The sequence below is a fragment of the Pelodiscus sinensis genome, chromosome 1, assembly GCF_049634645.1.
Source record: "Pelodiscus sinensis isolate JC-2024 chromosome 1, ASM4963464v1, whole genome shotgun sequence".
NCBI lineage: Eukaryota > Metazoa > Chordata > Testudines > Trionychidae > Pelodiscus > Pelodiscus sinensis.
The window spans coordinates 166,244,383-166,256,971 of NC_134711.1; the positions used below are offsets into that span (position 1 = coordinate 166,244,383).

Here is a 12,589-nt window from a genome sequence, read left to right on the forward strand (position 1 = left end):
TATATCTATAAAATATTCAAACTTATATTACATTAGTATTTGCATATTAATATTGCCAGATTTCCAGACCCTAAAGCTACAGTTTTTAGTGTGTTTTTTTTTCCCTTCTGGGAACATAGGTAGTAACTTCGCTGGCTGGTTACCACTATTTTTGTTCTTATGTCTGGATAGTATGATCTGAATTTACTCAGGCAGTACAATTTTGTGATATGTTGTTGAAGATTTTATCCCTTTTTGTATATTTTCACTCATTAAGAAAGGCGAGCACTTGATAAACTACTCTTTTTGAAACACACACACACACACACACACACACACACACACACACACACACAGAGAAGCAGCTAAAATAGATACTATACAGTTTGTATGTAAACATTCAACTTATTACCAGGAATAAAGGAAGTGCTGATTTACAATGCATTTGGAACCAAGCACAGTGAACTATGTGAGAGAGGCAAATGTCATGCAGATCCCACTTGCTTTTATTCCTAGTGGATGGATGAAAAGGGATTTAGTGAAGAAGAGGCTAGATAAACTGAAAGAAAAAGGAAGGGACATTGATGGAAAGGTGGCTAGAGAAAGAAAAAGAGAGTGAGAGAGACAAGTTTGATGCAAGTGTGCGACAAAGAGACAGTGAGAGAGAGGACTAGAGCAAAAACCTCAAGCAGAGAAAAGCTAGTCAAAATTGCAGAATTTTTTCTGATGTTATCAGTGTCTATTTAGGCCTTCTCATGGTATATTTGTTAGCTCATGATGTACCAAATGAACTGATTCCTTCTCAAGCTATGTGATTTTCTTCATGAGGGCTATAAATTGGCTATGTTTAATGTATAAAATTGCCTTCAATAAATACTCTATTAAAATTGATTAAATGATATAGCATTTTATAGCTTGTTGGATACCTTACATTGTAGGTGGTAAACCTCTGCCTAAATTATCTTAACAATATCTACATCTTGCTTTATGAAAAGGATATGTAAATTTCTGTCATGGAAACTATTTAACAGAGACGTGACTATAGCCCCAGGGAATGTTCATCAAAGTAATGTCCTTGAATACAATACTGTTAAATAAATCCTGATTATCTGAATTAGAAATCTCCCCTTTGTCAGCATACATTTCAAAAGTATACGTTTTTTTAACACTTGAAACTAAAATTGTAAAGTGAAGAAAGATGAAGTTAGAGGCTTAGTAAAGAAAGATCTTTACTTACCTCTTAGAAAATAAATAGTTCACACTGAACTCAATAGGTCAGGATGTACTGATTTGCATACATGATCAGAATGGTCAACATTGCCTACATTTCTGTGTTGATCTCTGACAAAGTGAATATTACAAAAGAAGGATGTCAGTCAATCCCGAGCCAAGATTTGTCTCATGTATGTAGCAATATAATTTGTAATGACATAAGTAATAGTGTTTCTGATAATTTTGTGAATGACTTTTGAATCTCTGAATAGATTTCAATACATAATTTGACTTGGTTTCATATATACGACTATATCATTTATCAATGGCACTTACATTTCAAAGTTTTTTCCCCTCTTAAGACACAGGATAAATATTCCCTTTTCTAGCTGATTCACATAACTCTATTGGCTTAAATGGGGCTCCATTCAGGCAAATTGATCTGCTGCTATGGAATAGCTTCCTAGAGTGGGACTTCAGAGTGCCACAGTAGCCACACTTCCAATTACGTAATGTTCTAGAGATGTTACTGGTCCTAGCAGTATTCCTCCTTTTACTTCAGTGTTGGAAATAGCTTTGACATATCAAAAAGTATTTAAAATGGAATTAACTCTTTGTGTATGCCCTACAACTCTTGAATGTAACTGATAAATGAACAGTTGTGTTTCATGTAATATTAAGAGTTTGTACGTGGGTAGAGTAAGCTTTCCCATATAAAAACATCAAGCCAATTGAAATCGAAGTTAAACACAGGGCAACAAGTGTGAAAACTTGCAAATATGTAAAGAAGACATTCCTGTATATTATAAATTATATACAAAAATAATTTTTATCAGTCCAAGTGGTACATAAATACTCTATTAAAATTGATTAAATGATATAGCATTTTATAGCTTGTTGGATACCTTACATTGTAGGTGGTAAACAATATATTTTGGTTATGAAAGTATGTCACTCATATACAAAACCATTTATACCCTGTACTTATGTCTTGGAGTGTTAAGGTTTTAAATTTCCATATAGTTACTCAAAAGAATCTATCAATAAACTTCTTTGAAGGTATAAGTGAAAATGGATTTACATAGGGAAGTTGAGTGATATTTGTCCTTTATATAACAATAAAGCTAGACACCATGGCAAGTAATATGGCAATTTGCAAATAGGAATTATTCAAATTATGCGTACTAAATGGTCAAGAACTGAACACTAAGGAATGAAAACTAGAAGAGCAGATGGGGAGGATGTGAAGCCAATAATATTTAAGTAGCTGAAACCAATTAGAAAGGTATCATTGAAACTATGCAACAGCAACTCTAAAATGGAGAGCAAAAAATGATAATAAAATGCCATGGTTGACAGCTTCTAAGGTCTATAGAATGTCAAAAAGCAGTGAGAGTGTAATGTTACAATCTTAATAACCAATTTATTCATAATTCAGTGCAAAAGTATTTTCTGTTTTTAGAATCCAGTTTGAAATTTGAATAGAATGGAAAGCAGTTGAACGATACCATTAATTTATGCAGTTACCACATGTTCAGGGAGCTTCTGCACAAACAATAATTGGTAAGAGTTTTAAAAATGGTAAATCATTACGTATTAAGGATTTGGGTTTCTTAAGTGACAGATACTGTATCCGGAGAAAAACAAACAATAATGTTGTGGAGGTGACTATAAAATTATTCTCATTCTCTCTTATAAGATTGCTAAGATCCTCTTATTATTTTGGTTACAAGGCAAATCTTGGAATCCCTGAATAATCAGTACCCCCAATTACTTTAAAAGGGATCAAAGGGACACAAGGAATGTAGGGGCTACACCACAAATTTCAAGAAATATTCAGAACTGAACTTTTATAGATAATTTTCTAAATGGATGGATTTTTGTCTTGAGTTTAATGGAAAGAGAACATCTAAATGAACAGACCTAGACAATTGCCTTTCCTTATCTTTATACACATATTTTTAACTTTTAAAAGGCTTTTCCTGAAAAATGCTAATACAAGAAAAAGATTAGACTGAACTATCAATTTGTCTTAAAATATTAAATTGACTTATGTACCAAATTATGTCTTATGTTGTAGGTAGTGATATGACTTAAACAAATAGCTCAACTTTGAATGAGCAAAATAGTGTCCATTCAATTATTGCGAGGCCAGCAAAAGGGATAGTTTAGGCCTAAGAGAAGGCCGTTTTCTCACCCTTCAATGACATTTTTGGTAAAAAGTGTTGTTTAAATGGTGAGTTTCTTTTTTTAATTTCATTTTAGCATTCTTTTAAAGGGAGCCACAAAGTATTCAACTGACTTTGTTAAATTTAAATAGCTTAAAATGGGTATCCCTTCTAATGTTATGATTCTGTGATTCTCAAGCTTCGTTGAATAATGTAATGGACAGTAAGTATCCTGTATAGCTATTATTTATGCACTTTGGTACCACTGGTTCCCAAATTTGTACCACCCTTGAGGTACTCAAAGTAGGCATATTATCAATGAAGCTAGGTCATTGGAGATGCAGAGCTCACCCTAGAGTGTCATTAACAGTAAATGCTGAAGATAAATATTCATAAATCATGAAGCCTCCATGAGCAGCATCCCAACTCTGTTCTTCCCTCATCACCGTTGACACCATAGCTTGCTCATTGTCTTGTTGTTATTGATTTCCTCTATCCCGACTTTCCCCTGAAATGCTCAAGGGTTGGCAGCAATGCAGTAATAGGAATACCATACAAATGACTTTCCTCTCTGTTCTGTTCCCTCCTCCTCATACACACACCTCACTTCCACATGATTCATAGTTTTGCTTCTTGCACTATTTGTAACTGGAGAAGAGCATAAAGGCTGCAATTGATATATTCAAATTTTGGAATTTTTAAAATAGCAAACCAAAACTATTGTAATGCTCATCTAGTCTAAACATAATTATTGAAACATCTCCTCATTTCTATAACTTCATTGGCAATACTATGTTTTGTTAACAAAAGCCTTGCTTGTGGCCTTTCACTGCTTTCTGCACTGAGGAAAAAGAATAATACAAAAGGATTATAACACATTTCACTACATGGTGCAGGGTATGACTTAAATCTGCTTTTTTAAAAAAATAACTTTGTCCAATATTCAACTAATAAATAGCATATGATGACACTGCTGCAGTTTGATAGGTGAAGTCTGGCTCATTCATTGATAAGTTTCTTTAAGGCTAAGATGTCAAGTATTCATGATGAAACTCATTTCTCTTTTTGAACCCTTCAATAAAAGATAGATGATGCTGAAGAACCCCTGACATTCTGGTGGTACAATCTTTATTCTGCTATCAGTGCTTCAAGGGTGAGATTAAATATGAACTTGCATCCAGTTGCTGCCTTATAGAAATGCACACAAACCAGGAATAAACCCACATGCTGTTGACCGTGTTTTTGCTATTAAAACTCATAATTAAGAACATGGAAAAATAAAATGGATTATTATATATACAGCCACACACATGCCTTTATCTTCTCCCATATTCATATGCTACTGCCTTATAGTAGCATATAAGAAAAAATATCCCAGATGTTTCTAACCAGTAGATACCGAGACTATGAAATTCTTTTATTTGCAAAAGACAAGTTTCTGAGTTTTTTCAGTGAAAATATTTCATTTTTGGTGGACCATTAAAGTTTTAAAAAATTGTTATTATTCACCATGGCAGGAATACAAGCAGGTGGGTGAAAAGATGCTTGGCCCATTATGCAAGCTCAGGAAGTATTGGGGTCCATAAACATGCAGCTGTCTTTTATCATATGTTTATAAAATCACTTGCTATTAATTGCCAAGTTAGAAGTTCAGGTGATTGCAGCAACTGCTGCTCATACATAATTTCACAAAGAAAACAGCAGCTATGAGGTAATGAATTGGAATATTTGATAATTTCAGAGCAGTGTGAACAACAACTGAAAGTGCTTCATAGAGATGCAAAGATGTGTGAGGGACTCTTTGCTTTATAGCATTAGAAAAATTATTAGTATAGTAATTGTGCACCTTGTGCTCAAAAATAACACTTACCAAATGTTACCATTAGAGGCAAAAATGATATGATAAAAGCTACTGCAGTATTACTCTTACATTAGCTTTAAAGGTGATTAGTGCAGTTGAGTGTATCAAGCTAATGGATAAGGCTAAATGTGTGATGTAAGCACTAATGAACTAGTTAGCATTGCACTCAGGTATGTAGATAACCATTAAAACATTCAGGAGTGTTTGGTTGATAGCCAACAGATAGCAAAAACAGATTTTTAGAGTCATTTAAAATTCTACATACAACAATCTAAACATCTGCCACAAGCTATCATGGTACCAGTATAGTCAGTTGTTTGCCACATAATCTTATAGAACATATTGGCCAGTACAGCATTGCACTGGTCCTCTGTTTCTGGTCTTAGGTTAATGGACAAAAGACACATAGTTGGAAATGTTTGGACACCCTTTAAGCTGTTAGCACCTTATCAAAAGTGATACACAAAGATACTTTGGGGTTGTAAAGAATGCATAAATTAGTAAATAACTTGGTGAAAAGTAATTGCTATTGAATCTTTAGAGTAATGAATGTAAACATACAGACCTTAACAAAACCTCTGCACACAATTCCAGCTTTGGTATTCCTGAAGGTTCTGCTGAAGCTGGAAGTCTACTGGTCCCCATGAAATGCCTTGAATTAGGAATTTGGGCCACTATTTTTGCCTCAGGTACAGTGGAGCATTTCCAACTGAGGGCAGTGATTTTTGCATGCCAATATATATATATATATATATATATATATATATATATATATATATATATATATATATATATATATATATATATATATATCACAGGACAGATGCTGGTCCTTAAACCAGGTCTACACTATAAAAGTTTTACAGATATAGCTGTATTCCTAATAGAGATGCAGCTTCTATAGGCTTGTGTTGGAATATATTATACTTGTTCGATGAACAAATAAACTGAACCAATACAAGTTCAGTTATGAATCTACCCTAAGGCATTTGTGAGTATAGAAATTTAATTTTAAAAAATGTAATGCATAATTGACATTCCTAGTAGAAAAACAATACTCACACTCAGGCTGCGTATAGACTGGCATGATTTTGCGCAAATACTTTTAACAGAAAAGTTTTTCCATTAAAAGTATTTGCGCAAGAGAGCGTCTATACTGGCATGTGCCTTTGCGCAAAAGATTTGCTTTTGCGCAAATCATCCGTGCCAGTGTAGATGCTCTCTTGCGCAAGAAAGCTCCGATGGCCATTTTAGCTTATCCCAGAGCGTGTGCATCAGAGTATTTGCGCAAGAACCACTGATTTTGTACATTACAAAGTCAGTGTTCTTGCGCAAATACTCGTGGCCAGTGTATACAGGCAGCAAGATTTTGTGCAAAAGCAGCCGCTTTTGTGCAAAATCATGCCAGTCTAGATGCAACCTCAGTGTATAGATATGTAAAAAGAATCAAGGCCTTGAGAGTTGATTATTATAAAATCACTTGTTCTTTACTCTCTGTTGCTTTGTTTTTAAATACATTTGATTTTATATGTAAAAAAACCAAGAAGAAACCATCAAGGTACTGTCACCTGATTAGAGTTTCATGTATATTTTTAGAGAAAATCTTTAGATTGTGTGACTGAATTCAGAAAAAAATCCTTCTAAAAAAGCCCATATTACTGCAGCTTAAAAGTAATGAATTGGAATTGAAAAATAACTGTAATAATCAAAAAAGATTCAGTTGGCACTCATCTTACTGCAGTTCATTTGTAGCCTGAAATAAGAGTAGAAAAGATATAATGATAGAAATGTGATTGCTGAATTTAAATATGAATAGCTGGGTACCACTTTCAAAAGCCATGAAGTGATTTTGGAGCCTGAAGGTATGTCTACACTGCAGTCAGAGGTGTGATTGCAGCACAGGCTGGTATGCTTGTTTAATCTGGTTCCATGTGGCTAATAAAGGTAGATAAGGTGCAGCAGCATAGCCCCGGTGCAGCGGCATGTACCACAGTTTAGGCTACCAGTATGTACCCATGGTCCCAGGTAGGCTTGTAGAGCTGGGTTGAACCCTATGCAATTGCATCTTCACTGTTACTTTTAGCCATACTAAACTAGATTAAAGCTAGTGTGGATATGAGAACCCCTGCTGTATTCATACCTCTGATTGCAGTGTAAATGGACCAGAAGTCTCAGTGAAAGCCTGTCTTAAATCACAGAACACTGACAGCCAGGACTGGTGGCCGTAAATAAACTTTATGGGACCTCAGAATCCCTGGCCACTAACCAAAATCATGCTGGACCACAGATGTTGCCAAACCAGAGAGTGCCAGTCTAGAGAGGTTCAACCTATACTTTATTAATAATAAATTAAACCTTGTGTGACGGGGAAGAAGCTCCCCGCACTGACAGCCCCTCCCCCGGAGAGGCGCCGAGCGGCGCAGCGGAGTGGAGCCCGGGGGAAAGCTCACGGGGAGAGGAGCGAGGGCACGCAGCCACAGGCACGCCGGGCAAGGCAGGCGGCGGGACCCAGGAGGAGGCGGAGGGGAGACACCAGGGTGAGCGGCACGCCCCTGGCATGCCGGCTCAAAAGGGGGAGGGGCCGGAAGGACAAGGGGCTGCTGGCATTCACTTTCCCTTGGCAGGCAGCCAGGAGAGCGGAGCCGGAGGAGCCAGCGGGACGGAGAAGGGAGTCCGGACCCACGCAGCCCTTGCCCTGGGCAGTGAGACTCCCCAGCCGGGGGCCCAGAGGATTGAGGCCGCAGACGGACGACCACACGCCCTGTGCCCCGAGCGGACTGAAGGTCGAGCCCGGCGGAGGACCAACCCCCGCCACAGCATCGTGAGCGGGGCTGAGAGCAGGGGGCCTGCCCGAACCCGCGGGCTGAGCGAAAGCCCGAGCGGGGCGGCCACCGACCCGGGGCCCAGGCAAGAGGCTCCGGACTCGGGAAGCCGAGACTGTGGGTGGGGGATATAGGCGAAAATGGGGGGGTGGCAGCGAGGCCGCTGACCGGGGGGCCCGACTTCGCCACACCTTGCAAAACCTCTGTCATGTATCTACAATATATCTACCAATTTATCTAGGAGTAAACGGAGGTACCACCATGAATTATTTACCCAGTTTCATAAAGCAAGTGTTTGACAGAGTTAGGGATTAAATCTAAATCTTCTGTTAGTCCCATGCCTTAGCCATTAAATTTATCAAAACTTTTTTTAATATTCACAGAGAAAGAATAAAATATAAGAGTAAAGAACATTTTATTTTGGTTTGTACACATATCCAGTAAAAAGGAGCAACATTGTTTAGAATTCTTAGTTGCTGCCTTATTTAATTATTACTTAGAATGGATTATTATTTTCATGAATATTTGGAGAATGAAAGTTATTGGTGCAAATGCTTATTTTGTAGGTAGAGAGTCTGTATTTCTTATTAATCATTCAACTTTTGTTTACATTTTTCCATCCTTCCAAAGGAGAACAAAACCAATCACAAATGAAAAATACTGAATAGCTGACTTACTTGATCAGTTTGTGCCCCGTTGACTGAAAATTATTTGTTCAAATGATTTGCTGAATAGCTACAAATAACCAATAATTTCAGAAAACATCAGTTTGTGAATGGTTCATAGATGGGAAAAGAGCTTCATTTGCAACTAATATACTTGTAGCAAATAATTGGATTATTTGTGTATGACTTTTTGTATATGACTTTTTAAAAATGGCAGCAAAGGACAATACTAAAATCTGTTTAAATATAGAAATATTAGAAATGTTGATACAGTTTCATGCATTTAATACAGCTACATTCATTATGAACAGAGGATACTATTTGTTATTGTGTTTTAGGTAAAAGTACTCCCTAAAGAGTTGTTTGTTAAGCAAGCTTGCTCTATTGTATAAGCAAGCTCACAGTTATCTTCATTGTAGTCACTATGAGAGTACTTGAAAATAAGTGGCTAGGGGAAAAAATGCTTGTTAAATGTTTAATAAATTGGGCACTGAATTTCTTTCAAACTAAGATTATTATACTCTGTACAGTGTCTTTGTAACAATTTGAATCATTCGTGCAATAACAGTTATACCAAACAGCGCTCCTAAAATGTTTTATTTGCATTTCAATTATACATTCATTTTCTTTTCTCCTTTCCCCCTATATGTACAGTGCTTCTGCTAATGTGTCAGTAGGGAAATAGATAACACTTATCTTTACAGTTCAAAATGCCTTCTGGTCAAAGAGACAAGATATTAAACCAGATAAAAGGACTAGTCCACTACAAAGATTATTGTTGGCATTCAATGTTGTTAATCATTAATTTAATTCCTTTGTGCTTACCTCACAATGAACATGCTTCAGTAACTCAGTACACTTGAGATACAGCTTTGTGGTTTTTTTTTTTTTTTTTTTTTAACTTCTGTACCAGAATTCTCTGACAGGATTGAGTCATGCAGGTCATCCCAAACTAGTGCCAAGAAAAATCTTTATCCCACATTTTCCTATATATGTCACAGGGGAACAGGCAAACATACAAACAAAAACAAAACTATTTTTAGAAATGTCTTAGGCCTTGATTCTGTACTGTCAATGGGATCCTTTTAATTGAGTTCAATATGCACAGGTTTAGGCCTTACTAGTATTATTCATTTCTCTCAAACCTTTAGAAGGAGGTCCTAAGAGTCCAGATGTCCAAGCTTTGAGAGAGAAGATAATTATAAGTAACATATCTGAGACCTGTAAAAAAGTTTAAATAACCATTCCCATTAAAAAACTGAATACTATTCAGTGAAGATATTTTAGGACTTACATTTCTTATTGGAAAACTGTGTATCTTTCTTCTCTTAACAGTTTTGTGCTTCTATTTCTAGGCCTGATGAGTCACAAGACTTTTCACAGGTGCAGGACTAAATATTGCCAGTTCTGGGGTTCAAGCCAATCTAAATTCCACACTAGGAGAAAAAAGGAACCATTTCTCAGGGAAGCTGGGTTTTTCTGGTTGGCTTTTTGCTTGTTCATTTATTTTACTAATTGGTGGCTGTCTGAATTTCTCTGATGTTTGCTATTGTTAAACAAAATACTTATTTACTGTTTAACAATAATTGCCCTTTTCTGTTCGTTTCCCCTGAAGCGACTCTTACGATACACTATAGAAGACAAAATAGTGGGCTAGATGGACCATTAGTCTCACCCAGTATGGTTGTTCTTATGTCCTAGCAGAAACTAGTGAAATGAGCATAATAAATGCAGTTTATCCGCCTCTCTCTCTCTCTCTCTCTCTCTCTCTCTCTCTCTCTGTGTGTATATATATATATATATATATATATATATATATATATATATATATATTTACTAGTTGGAAAATGGAAAGTTTTATGTAGTGTGCATTTTTGTTAGTGGAAATAGTGGCTGCCTAGTAACAATTGTTGCAGTTTAAAGTTGTAAAACGCTTTTCATTATAATCCTCTGCTTTCAGTTTTTAGTAACGTGTTTAAAACAAAAACATATCTGGCTGACATTTTTCAAGCTTTTGCTCTGCCTAAAAGTGAGTTGCTTGTGCAAAAACTGTTCCGTTGCTTTTAAAGGTTTGTCTATATGGGGATATGCAGGAAAGTTAATCGAAATTAACTAATGCTGTGATTTGGAAGTATATTTGGAAGCACATTAAACTTCTGTGTGAACGTGGCTTTAATTTGGACTATTTCAGTTCACTTTCAGGTTGCATTAAACTAAAGAGTATTAAGGCTCTTAATTCTGAACAACAATGTCCTCACAGGGATTTAATGAGGTTTAACAATGCACTTCAAGTACGCACCTTTAGTTAATTTACAATCGTTTCCCTAGGTGTTCCCATGAAGAGAAGCCCCAACACAGCAAAGGCTAGAATAAACTCACTCTTTTGTCATATATATCCATTTTATTTTAAGTATGTTTTGTATCTATATCTACGTATTTAACACCTTAGTGACTAACAAAAAATATACATACTATCATGAGCTTTCATCTGAAGAAGCAGGTTGTGCCCACGAAAGCTCATGATATTATATATATTTTTTTAGATCTCTAAGGTGCTACATACAAGACTACCTTTTTGTTGCAGTTTAAAGTTGTGAAACCATGTTTTTAATTTTTTTTGCATGTTATATTACAGACTAACATGACTATCCCTCTGAGAGTTATAGATACAGGTTTCACTTCCCAAATCGAGGATTCTCTTCCCCAGCAACATCCATAGCCCAGCATGACCACGGATGTTTCTGGATGAGAGAGGCCCGGAGCAGAAGAGACAGAAGCTTGGAGCATGGTGCAACACTGACAGTCTACTATCAGCAGGGCCACAGGAGTCTGGGATGAGAGTGATTGACAGCAGCACAAGAGGGAAAGTCTGGCTGGGCTGCATCAGTCTGGGAGGGGAAACTGGCCACAGCAGCCTGGCACAATCAGCTCAGCAGGTACGTGTCGTGCAGTAGCATGTCTGAGGCTGTTGCAACCCGATTGGACAACCTGCCATTTGGCAGTGGGGCTAGAGCTGCCCGGACAGCCAGCAGCAAAGCCGGGGCTGGAGCTCACTCACAGACAACCCAGCAGAACTGAAAGAGCCTGCAGCAGGGAGGGGCAGCGGTTTGAGGTGCTGGTGTCAGGGGACCTCCCTTCGTCTAGCAAATTCCCTCATCTGGGACAGGTCAGGTCTGGAGGCTGTTGGACAAGAGAAGTCCAACATGTATAAGGTCCAACTTTTATTTTTAAGGCCTCCATGTGAAGTCACTGGTGTTAGAAAGTTGGAGCTAGGCATGGAAATAATCCTCAGGGAGCAGTTCCTGATTGTTATTTAGAGGAAATTAGTATTGATTAAACAGAATTATGAGTGTTTAAATATCTCTGAGCATGAGCAGCAAGTTGATTAAGTATTTTCCTTTAGTAGATTTAGGTGCTGCTCATGCCTCTGCAACTTAATTAAAGCCACTTAATTGAGATTTGGGTCAGATTCTTAATGAACTGTTTACACCTCTGAATTGTTCCAAACTGGCCTAATTGTTCCAAACTGGCCTGAATTGTTCCAAACTTTCATTATGTTTTGGGGAATAACAGATCTGCTAAAAGGGATCCTTCTCCCCTTGTTGCACTCTCCCTAAGGGCTCAAATCCTAGGAGGTAGCAAATGTGTCCGTCACTCTTATTCATTTGGTCAAGATCTAGTCCATTTATACATACTGCTGCTCAAACAAGTTACTCAGCTCCCATTGGTCTCCCGCTCCCCTAATGAGAAATATCTATAATGTTTTGCAGTTAATGTGGCCTTTTCATCTGCAGATCTTAAAGCCCTTGACTAAACTGTGAAAACATTATTAGACCCTTTTTATATATGACATAAGTAGGGACAAGACTTTTAAGCTATCTG

At 37.1% G+C, this 12,589-nt stretch overlaps 1 long non-coding RNA gene across 1 annotated transcript in view; it reads left to right on the forward strand.

The window, feature by feature from the left end:
* The window catches only part of LOC142826915 (uncharacterized), a 194,387-nt gene extending 185,165 nt beyond the window's left edge, over positions 1-9,222 (forward strand). Inside the window, exons 2-4 of the long non-coding RNA XR_012901178.1 lie at positions 2,654-2,754; positions 5,815-5,909; positions 7,845-9,222. This is a non-coding gene — a long non-coding RNA (uncharacterized LOC142826915). The remainder of the gene's footprint in view (positions 1-2,653; positions 2,755-5,814; positions 5,910-7,844) is intronic.
* Positions 9,223-12,589: the final 3,367 nt, after the last annotated feature.